This window comes from Sapajus apella, unplaced genomic scaffold (assembly GCF_009761245.1).
Source record: "Sapajus apella isolate SASKATOON/1434 unplaced genomic scaffold, GSC_monkey_1.0 scaffold25, whole genome shotgun sequence".
Classification (NCBI taxonomy): domain Eukaryota; kingdom Metazoa; phylum Chordata; class Mammalia; order Primates; family Cebidae; genus Sapajus; species Sapajus apella.
The window spans coordinates 1,664,634-1,676,599 of NW_022436965.1; the positions used below are offsets into that span (position 1 = coordinate 1,664,634).

General features: G+C 33.0%; 1 long non-coding RNA gene across 1 annotated transcript in view; it reads left to right on the plus strand.

Moving 5' to 3' along the window:
* The window catches only part of LOC116559993, a 58,239-nt gene extending 52,412 nt beyond the window's left edge, over positions 1-5,827 (plus strand). The window contains exon 3 of the long non-coding RNA XR_004272725.1: positions 5,678-5,827. This is a non-coding gene — a long non-coding RNA (uncharacterized LOC116559993). The remainder of the gene's footprint in view (positions 1-5,677) is intronic.
* The last annotated feature ends 6,139 nt before the right edge of the window (positions 5,828-11,966 follow it).

Sequence of the window (11,966 nt, forward strand, 5' to 3'; positions counted from 1 at the left end):
ATCTTCCACATGGTTGAACTAATTTTCACTCCCACCAATAGTGTAAAAGCATTCCTATTTCTCCACATCCTCTCCAGCGTCTCTCTGTTGTCTCCTGATTTTTTAATGATAGCCATTCTAACTGGCATGAGATGGTATCTCAATGTGGTTTTGATTTGCATTTCTCTGATGACCAGTGATGATGAGCTTTTTTTCATATGTTTGTTAGATTTACCAAAAAAAAAAGAGACAACCACATCAAAAAGTGGGCAAAGAATATGAATAGCTCTCAATTTTCTTTCTTTCACCTTATTTTGCGGTACTGGAAATAAGCTTGTAACCATTTCTCCTTTTCAAGTTGGCATGTTAAGACTTTGCCCATAAAGGACACTGGGAGGTCACTGCAAGGCGTAATTGAGAAGAGGTTTTGCTTTCTGATTCCCTGTTTTGGAAAATACGTTTTCTACTTTTTATTTTTTTTTAAAGAAAATATTATTTTTAATGTGTTTCTTAACTCTAAAATCTGAATCATCTATGGACCTACTTCTGTTATTTATTTATTTTCCTTGATTCTTGGCCATATTTTATTGATTTTTTTGTATGCTTAGTGGTTTTTAAATATGTTTGTCTGACATTTTGTAACAAAACCCTGTAGAGTCTCCTTCAGATGATAACTTTCCCTATGGAGGATGGTTGGTAATCTATCAGTAATGGAGCTGAGGCAATGCAGGGCTTTCATTTTGCGATAAGACTTACTTCACATCTCATTTGTTCCTTTTCCCTGAATGTGACCCTTGTGGGTTTTCGTTGAGAATAAGTATGCAGCTTTGTCTCCAGATCTCTGTGAGACTGTGAAATACATGTATGCTATTCAACAATTTCTGAATTAGCTTCTGATTGTTTAACCCTACAGGTTAAAAATTCGGAGATCTTGAGTGGCTACCTGGTAATGTATTTGAGGCAGCCACCATTTTAGAAATGCAATTTGTCTCCCAAGCACCTTAAGACTAAAGAGATTGCATGCTGATATAGCAGATTATTCTGCCCCAAAAATCAGCCAGAATATGAGGAAACCTGGGATTGGCATTTGAAGGTCTTCCAGTTTTCAACCCACCACAACAGTCCTGAATGACCATGATGCACTTCACTGCTAGTTTCTATCTCCCACAGTTTGTTCTCTCTGCTGGGAGAAATTTGGACTGTCTCCAGACTCAACAAAAACTTTTCAATGGAGAAGATTGTTAATAACCACCTGAAGAGAACTGTGTCCTCCACAGCATTATAATATGGTGAAACATGATTTTTGTAGTTTATCTGCCTTCCTCTATTAATTTGTTTGAAAGTGTTGGAACTTCACAATCTACCATGTCTTATCTGAAAGCAAAATTTACTGTTTTTCTTTATTGAGAATTACTTATATAGAATAAATTTACTCAATTTAAGCATACATTTTGAAAATTTTTGGCAATTGTATATAGTCATATAATCATCACTGTGATTCATATTTCCATTACTCTAAAATGTTTCCCTCTACCTCAGTAAAGATTATTTCTTGGCATATTTGGATTTAGTTTTCCTTTTTGAAATAAATTTGTCTTTTTGTTTAAATATTTTTCTGAATACTGTCAACTTTTATCTTCCAATTCTTTTTTTGTATATTTTTAATTCTAAATATTTGCATTTCTGACTTGCATCCTGTCATATCTTTCATTGCTTGCTTAATTATATTTAATTTATTTTGAAGTATTATAAGTGTCCTCCCCTTTGTGGTTGGATTTTGGGATAGTGTTTTTGTTGGTTAATAGTATTGATTATCTCCTTCTGTTTTACTTTTATAATTTAATATATGGTGCCTACCTCTTCCCATTTATTTTCATTTATTCTCTTTATTTTTCGGACCATCAATTACAAGTATGTCTTTTTGTTTGTTTGTTTGTTTTTGAGACAGAGTCTTGCTCTGTCATCCAGACTGAAGTGCAGTGGTGCAGTCTCAGCTCACTGCAGCCTCGCCTCCTAGCTTCAAGCAATTCTTATGTCTCAGCCTTCTGAGTAGCTAGCTGGGACTACAGGCACATGCCACCACTCATGGCTAATTTTTGTATTTTTGGTAGAAATGGGATTTCACCATGTTGGCCAGGATGATCTGGATCTCCTGACCTTGTGATCACCTGCTTTGGCCTCCCAAAGTGCTGGGATTACAGGAGTGAGCCACCTCACCCTGCCAATTACAAGTATTTCTAAGGAGAAGTTGGCATTTGAGGGAAGTTTCTGTAATACATAACATCTGTTTTTTGAATAACAAGGTTTGGTGAATCTTCTGATTTTGTGTTGGGGCTCTTAGGTTTATTCTCTGGTTTATACCTTTTCTTTCCCATCAAGCCTCTAAGTGGTATCATTCTCTTTCAAGTTTCTTTACTTTCTCTCAATAGTAGTGTTTTTCAAACATTACGGTGTCTGTGAACAAACTGATAAACTCGCCACATCATGCCTTTAGGTACCATAGTAGTCAGTGTTCTGACCACTGGCTCTTAGACCACTTCCCAAAATTCTCCCTATATTTTTTATCTCAAGATAAAACTTTTGCCTTTTCAGGTGATCCTATTAATTTGTCTAGCATTAGAACCTTGTTGTATTTTCCCTTATCCTCAACCTTGCTGTATTTTCCCTTTTCAGTTAAACTTTATCTGTCTCTGTGTAGTGTTGTGAAATTCAAGAGTAGGTGCTATCATTTTCAAATATTATTTACATATAGGTAAAAAAATTTTTGATGTCTTTTGTCTTCTGGTTTTGATTATGTGTGATTTTTAGAGAAGATGGGAGACTTGTTAATACCATTATCTTTTGAGATGCTGGATTTCATATTTTAGACTCATTTCCTTAATTTCATATCCTTGTCCTATAATTTGGGCCATCAGCTAATAAAAAAAAACAATTATTTGTCCTTATAATCTACTTCTCCCTTCCTCAATATTCATTTCATTCAAGTTACCCTGGATTCTTATTTCCATCTCCAAAACATGGAAACTCATTGTATTCTTAAACTCTTTGCATATCTTATTCCCTCGTCCTGAATGCTCTGGTGTGGAATCTTCACACAATTAAAACATTCCTCCCATTATCAAGACTTCTTCAGTACTCACCCATTCTGTCAGAGATGTCAGGCCATCGTACTCTACGTAGCCTCCCTGTCTCAATTAATATAACCATTCTTTTCCTACTATTATCCTATCTCATTTTATTGGAAACATTTTCACTATTTGCAAATTTATTAGCTTAATAAGAAATTTATTCATATATTTATATATTTATAGTCTGCCTACTCTAATAAAACTCAATATAAGCAGATATCTTGTTAGTTAATATTGTATTTCCAGAACCTAGAATCACGCCTACACATAGTTGTTCTGTAACATCTTTGCCCAACTAACAGTTTTTTTTTAAATCCAGTTTTGTTTTGTTTTTGCCTATGTATTCATAGTAGCACATTGAGAGAAATCTAATATTTCACCAGCAAACTGTGTCAACTTTGTATTCCATTTTGATTTATCACATCAGAAGTGTTGTAGGTTCTATAAGTAGGATTACTAGATCATATTGAAGCTTTGAATTATTATTCAATGTATAGTTTTTGTTTAGACATCACCTGAAAGTTAAACTTCTGTCCTATGTGCAAGTTCAGAGGAAGACTTGCATGCTTAAAAGCATTTCTTGTGATGTAGATTTTCTAAGCATCTCTGCATGATTTCTCTCTGTGAACAACTTCCACTCTGCAGGAATTATTATTTACTCAATATTCTTTACGTCAAAGCAGCAAGCACTTTTAAGGAGCTCACTAACAAGATATAAACATAACATTTATCATTTCACTACGTTTTGCCTTTCTTTGAAATTATTTCTCCTTAAACTTAAGTCTACAACAAATCTTAGTCTTGAAATATCCATTAAAAAGTAGAAGTAAAAATGAGAAAATTGCACAACTGTATGGGTAGTCTTCCTTTGAGCTCTGTAGGGTTCTCCATTTTTCCAAAATATTTGAGCCAAAGAAAGAAGAAGCAATTTGCCTGCTCCTGCTTTTAGCAGTATTCCTGGGTAGAGTCCATTAAATAGAAAGAGAGAATGTGTATTTTCATTTGTTATTCCTGAGGGCAACATTTCACAGACATCCTTGTGCAGTATTCTAAAGAGTCACTTTATATTATAGATAATCAAAGTTAGATATATTCAGAAATATGAGCAACTAAAGGATAATAGCATGGAGAATAATTATTACTCCAGATATGTGATAATGTATAGAATGTTATCAGTACATTGAAATAAATAGTCATATTTCCTGACTCTCCTAAGCAAATATTTTATATATTATCAATTTTTATATTATCAAGAAAGCTTATATTATAAACTATCAAGACACCGTAATGTTTGAAAAACACTACTGTCAAGCGAAAATAAAGAAACTTGAAAGAGAATGATACCACTTAGATGCTTGATGGGAAAGAAAAGGTATAAACCAGAGGATGAACCTAAGAGCCCCAATACAAAATCAGAAGATTCACCAAACCTTGTTATTCAAAAAAAAAGATGTTATGTATTGATAATATTTATATATTATCAATGTTCGTATTATCAAGCAAATGTTTTATATATTAATCAAGTATACTTGGATATTATTGTAATGCTATAACTAATAGAATATCTGAGAAGCCAAAAACACTTAACGGTATGTTATCCCCTTGTGTAATTAATTTATTTAAAGCATTCTTACATATGAAAGAAAAATAGAGCAGTTTCTTCTTATGCATGCTTCTGTTTTCCCTGTTACCAATTGCCTGCTGTTAATTGCAGTCTGAAAACATTAAATGGAAAATTCAAGAAGTAAGCAATTTTTTTCTGCCATTTTGATGAGCAAGATAAAATCTTGAGCTATCCTGCTGCCTCTCGACCAGGATATGAAGTCCTTTGGTAGCCATCTTGATTATTAGATTGAGAAAACATAGTATATACAGATGGTCCCTGACTTAGGATGGTTAGACTTACTTTTTTTTTTTTTTTTAATTTACAAGGAGTTTATCGAGTTATTAAAGACATTGTTGACTTGACAATATTTTCCATTTATGACACACTTATCAGGGTGTAACCCCATAGCCAACTGAGAAAGATCTGTATAGGTTTTAGTGCTATCTGTGGTTTCAAGGATCCGGTGAGGTCTTGAAATATATCCCCCACAGACAGGGAAATACTACTGGGTAATGAAACTGAAGTTGCCATCAGGAAATCATGTTTTGTTCTTATTTCCTCCATTTCTATCACTTAAGTGCAAAAATAATGAAAGTTTTTAAGGCAAAGTATTGAGTACAGCTAGAAAACATGATCACGTGTTCCTCCTCAAAACTCCTGGGATTTTCTCACACACTGCTTTCCTAGTTCTCCTTTGACTTATTTAAGCAGAATTCCATTTAACCTGATATATTTATTGTTGCTCTATGCATTCTCGCCTCATTGAATTTATTCATATTGTGTTTTTTATCTTGAGCTATCTTTCTATATTTTATTTTTGGTTTACTCAATAACCTGAATGTAACACAATTAATAAAATTTTATAATAATATCTAGTTTTACATAAAAGAATTGAAGATGCTATGAAGTAATAAAATGTGGAATTGGATTCTAAATGCCCTTTCATTCATTTTTCCTGTGGCAGTACTGGCGAACGTAGCTGCATAACTGGGGATGACACGGAAAGGGAGAATCAGCTATGAGAGATTTCCAGCCATGATGGAAACAATGTGAGTAGAAAGATACTTTGTTTAAGAAAAGGATGAAATAATGACTATCATATAAAGATGAGCACAGTGTAAATATTTTATTTAATTTGGAGGCAAATGTGTTTTTCCACAGTGTATCCTCCACAGGACAGAAGTCACCTTGTCTTCTCTCTACAGACAAGAAATATTTTGTATTACTATTGGTTATCTATGACTTACAGACTTATAAAATATTTTCCATAAAATCAGAATCGTGTAACCTGCAGCATGCTACAGAGCATGCATAGAGATTTATATTGAAGTACAAATACTTTTGTGCAAATATAGGGTGACAATATACAGGAAAATATGCAGGTAATTCTGTCAGATAAAAGATAGAGTGAAACTAAAATTTCTCAATGGTTGTTCAGAGGTTACAACCTTTGAAGACAGACTGGTAGTATTTCTTGCAGACAAAGATTAAAGAAAGGATAGATTATTAGCAAAGTGTAGAAAATGTTGTGATGATTTTGGATTTATATTACCTACCTATAGCATACTGGTTTATTATGTGGAGCATTTCATATTTAACTTGGATTTATATCACCAATATGAGCAAAGTAGAAAAGCATACACTATTTATACTATTTTTTTTGTTGAACAGATGAAGTGAGGGGACAACTGAGGCAATTACATATATATTACAAATAAAAGAGGGATATATTATCACATAAACTGTTGGATAATTCTCCCTCTGGCCTGTGGCCTAACGTACATGTACAGATTATTAGAACACCCTCTTTTCTTTGGAATAATTGCCTAGGGTTTTGGCGTTAATAGGTGTTTGTCCAATCTGTTTGGTGGAGTTAGTCCAATTCTGAGTAAAACTGAGGAGGCTGACTTCACATTTATTGTTTAATTTCCTCATAGCTCCTCAGCACTTTGGCTGTGAAAGTCTGGCCTGTTGTTGCCAGTAGGGAAAGAGAGATCACCATTCTCTCCAAATAACATCATTTTCTAAATGACTATTGACATTATGAAACTATTCAAGCTAACCTATTAAAAACATAAAAAGGCAATCAAGTTAGCTTACTAACATTTACAGCAATATTATATTCAAGAGATTGAGAAGTTGACTTCTCGGTATGTTAATATGCAACTCTGAAAAGTAATAATGAATACCAAAATCCATACATTCAGCAAGAGCAAGGTATCTAGACTGGGGTCCTCACAAGCACACACTTGATTTGAATTAATAAATTACTTTCTAAATTAGTGTCAAAAGAAAAGATAGTTGTTTCTATTTAGCTGTGTCTATCATCCTCTCTGGTGTATTTTATCTGTGTTATTTACAGAGTATAATGTTGATCTCTGTATCTTCCCATCAGTATAATTTTTTATTTTAGCAAAATAAGACTATAAATCAATATCAGCTACAGTAGAAATGCAATTATGTAGTGCTATTTGAAGTTTGGTTACTATCATAAGCACTCTTTTATAAGATTCATTTTTTCCCCCTTGTACATTTGTATACAAATTCTTTACTAGCCTACAGAAGAAATGTTTTAAAAATGATTGTCTCTCCTTATAAATTTATTCTAACACTTTTTGTGGAGGGATAAAAATGCAATTTCTTGTTTTCTTTTATCCCACTGTGATAGCTTCATTGCCTCAATGTTGGATATTATACAAAAAAAGCATGTCATGAAATGTCTGAGTATCATAATATATTTGAATTATTAGAATAACATTAGATACAAACAGAAAAATTGTGTTGATGTTATGCAAACTAAGTGGTTGTCTTTGTTTCAATATTTTTTTAAGTTTTTGAAATTTATTTTTCAATTGATATTTTTTAAACTTTTGACAATTTATTTTTCATGGACCTTTTCTTTAGTGAGAAGTGTCAGTGCTGCATTCATATAGAGACTGCTTTGCAATGCAGGGATATACATGTTGTGATCTTTAGCTACTTCTTAGACTCTGCAAAGAACGATATTTCTCATGGCTCCGTTTTTTGTTTAGAATATTCTCTTCTTAAACAACAAGATGTTTTATCTATTACCAAATGTACTAAAACGTTTATAAACTAGACCAAGTAATATGATGCCATATGTCTTTTTAATATTGTCATCCAAAAATGAAATGTTTAAAATAATTGTGAAAATAATTTTATCAATTGTCCACAAGTTAGAATAACACTTTATTCTAGGACTGAAACAGTGAGATATAAGACTACATTATCTTTTATTTGTGCAACTCCTTGGAATGGGTATGAATGTGATTTTATAAGTAATTGAAGGATGTGTTTTACTTGATATATTTTATCAAGAGTTTTCCATTTGCTTATATCAAATTTTTGCCATTTTTTTGAACAAAATGACAATGCATTTTCTCTTAAATATGATTGTATTATTATATTAGCTAAAGGTATAGTGTGAGTCTAGGCAAAGTATTATTATCTTTCTGCACAGTTAGGACTTTCTGTGAAAATTTTACTGAAAGTTAGAACCTGTACTAAAAGACAGCCTTGGAAGTAAAATTACTCTGACTAGAAAGAGAAGTCTAGATCAAGTTTTACTTCTCTAGAGGTATGTGTTTACATTTCAAGGAGGATGAGACACAAGACCATACAGATATTCTGAGGGTTTTAAAGCTTGAAGACATTAGTTTAATCTTCCCCCTAGAAACATAAATTTACATTCCAAAGGGAAGTAATCCAGGATTATTTTCCTTTGAGTTCTTCAGAGAAACATCTATTAGGAAGCAAAATGTTTCATCTTTCTGGATGACAACTGACCAACTGCTACATAATCTCCTAGATTCATATGGTGGGGCTTCCATGTATCTTGCCTCTCTGGCACCTGTGAATGACCTCTTAACTTACTCTCATAGTGTTGCCTTGGAAGAATATATTGGGAATTGGGGAACTGGCTTGGTTATTGTTTTAGCTGGCTTGGTTATTGGCTTTCAGTGAATGAAAATATGCTTTGCTCTAAAAACCATGAGTATACATTCAGGATATTATTAATAACTATAGATATTAAAAACGTAACATGTAGTATTTCTAAACAGGTCATTATTTGAATGTACCATTATTGTTAAAACCCTGGGGAAAATATTTTCAAGTTTCCAGTGTATTCCTAAATTTTCTAACTCTAGCTTGTCTTTGAAACCACAATGAGAGATTATATTTAAACATCCGTTAAATCTCAGAAGGAATGCCTATAGAAGAGGTCAAATAAAATTTATAATGCTTGCTTAAGAAAATTGAAAGTTCTGTGAGCATTCATGAATTGCTCAACAATTTTTATGTATAATAGTTTATCTTTCAGAGCTTTCAGAAAAATGAGATAAATATGTTTTAAAATATTTGTAAAATATTTAAAATTGTGTTAATGATTGCCAGTGTTGCTGATCCTCAGTGAGACTCTCACAGGTCACAAAACAATTTACAAAGTAGCCAGAGTTTACCTTAAGATAACTCTACATGAGGTTCTTACTCAGTTCTTCCTCTATAAGAGTAAAAACCATGAATATTTGTCCTGTGCAGCCACATACAAAAAGCCAGAAAGCTAAAGTTAAACTATAAGTTAACCCAGATACACTCAGAGACAAATCAAACAACTACCGTAATTTGAGATTTCCATAGAGAGATTTTTACTATTGGTTGGTACTATGAGACAAATTAAACTGAAGTTATTAAGTTCTAAGTTGCTATTTGAGATATTCTTTTGAAATTTATATAGCATATATTTACTTTGGGACAGGCAATTGTAAATTTCAATGTGTTTTAGGAAAGGAAGTCCAAGGGTGCCCTAAGAATTTTTAAAAATCAATTATTTTAACGGCCAGTTTTCAAAATTAACTGTAGAAATCACAAAATAAAATTAAAACCCTAAAAACTTTACACGTAAAGCCACTTCAGATACAAGTTTCCCTGGATACACAAAGATTACAGAAACTAAAATTTGTGTGGTCACTGTTATATAACAGATTTCTTCTTAATGATAGTGTGAGTGTTTATACTGCATGTAAATTTTTAAACTCCAAACTGTCTCTTTAATAAATTCAGCCTGATGCATCTTTTGAAGTTGAAAGATTTACTGCTATTTTAATTGACTCAAAGGCAATATAACTTTCTCTGGAACCATTGCCAAAAACAAATGACATGCCATTGGATCTATGGTTTCAATTCCTGGGGCAGTAGTATCTTCAAAGGGAGAAGCCATTGATTCATACTATGCAACCTCAGGCTAATTCTCTAATTAGGTGACAATTTAGATGCAGTGCATGCCCTAAATGCTGTGTGGAGTGTGAGGTACAGAAAGGAAGATGCCTGACTGGTAATGTAAAGAGAGCAGATGGCCAGAAAACACAATTTCTGCAATTATTTTAGAGTTGTAATTGTGTTAGTCAATTAAGCATTAGTATTAAACTTTAATTTTTGGAATATTAATCAGAAAAACTAATTCAATTGTCTGAAATAATTTACCAAGTAGATCAGTGATGAACATTCAAAGTTTTGCCATAGCATAAAATAGTAATAATTTTGTCCCTGCAATCTGCTATGTGAATTACAAAAAATAAGTGTAGAAATACAACATTAGTACATTTGTCATAGCTTTGTCCCTGCAATCTGCTATATGAATAAAAAAAATGAGTATAGAAATGCAACAGCAACACATTTACCATTAGTTGAATGCTTTGCTCAATAAAATAACTATTTGCATCATGTTTATATTTTATCTATCATTAAAGTATACCTGCTTTGAAAAATACATGCATCAGCTTACGTATGTACCACCAAAATGGCAGCAAAACCATTGCTTTTAAAGATATATATTCTTTAAATTGAAATTAAAGATAAATTATATTTCAAATATAGAGTTTCCTGGATAATGGCATTACACAATCTCATAACTATTAGTAACAGTATGGAATTATCAAACTTGTAAATTGTGTGGGGACTAGGGGAGGGACAGTGAGGGACGAGAAGTGTGGGGAGGGATAACGTGGGAAGAAATTCCAGGTATGGGTGATGAGGGGATGGAGGCAGCAAACCACCTTGCCATGTATGTACCTATGCAACAATCCTACATGATCTGCAAATGTACCCCAGAACCTAAAGTACAATAAAAAAACTTATAAATTGTGAATTTTAACTCATATTTCTATTTGCTGTATATAAAAGCTGAACACTGTAACCAACATGTTAAATGTAAAGAAGGAATATTAGCATTTTTATATTTATTTATTTAACCTTCTCATTCAATGGGATTTCTCTACTACTGTCCTGTTTGCCTAACACTAATATTCTATCTTACAAATATCTTTGTTCATTTCAAAACAGCCCTGCCTCCTTTAATGTAGACACTACTTAGGTCTTTTGTTGTTGTTTAGTTGGTTGGTCTATTTTTGTCTTTTCTTTTTCTTTTTGTGGAGAATGGGGTCTCGCTATATTTCCCAGGCAGGTCTCAAACTATTGGGCTCAAGCTATCCTTCCACCTCTGCCTCTCTAAGAGCTGGATCTACAGGTGTGAGCTACTTCAACTCACCAACTTTACTTAGTATATTCCAGTCATCAACTATTTTTGCTACATCTCAGGATTTCTTTCTCTGTGGGTTTTAAAAATAATGCTGTGTCAAAAAAATTTATTTTATATTTTAAAGAGTACATTAGAAATTTCAGAAAATGAGATTCTAGTTAGTGCCAGGAGGAGATATATAACATGGACAGCGGATTCACTTACTCCAAATCAAACCTGAAGATATTACAGAGGCAAGAAAAGAAAACAGATTCAAGAAACTAGGAGAGAAAATCCAAGATACAGAAATGCTGGAGGACAGGTGAGTATGGGAGAAACACTACTGCAGGTCTAGAGTAGAGAGCATCAAGAAGAATCCTTGAAAGGTTAGGTCAGAGGAAGGGTTTTAAGCATCAGATCTTGCTTTTACTCTCCACATTGTTTTACAACAATGATTGCCTGTTTGCTGCAGAAATCAGCAACAACAGTTGGTACTGATGTTCACCCTATAAAGGCAGTACAAAAGCTTTAGTGAAGTAAAAGGCTGATGTTAAAATGTTTGCACTGGCCAGAGCTTTTACTTCTTGAATTTTCACTTCTCTCTTTCCTCTCTGGGTGAATTACAGCCAGGAACGTGCCACATTGAAGCTAATTCCCTACTTTTCTTTAAATTTATGGACAAGAGCCTGTTATAGGACTAATATTATTACTAAATTAA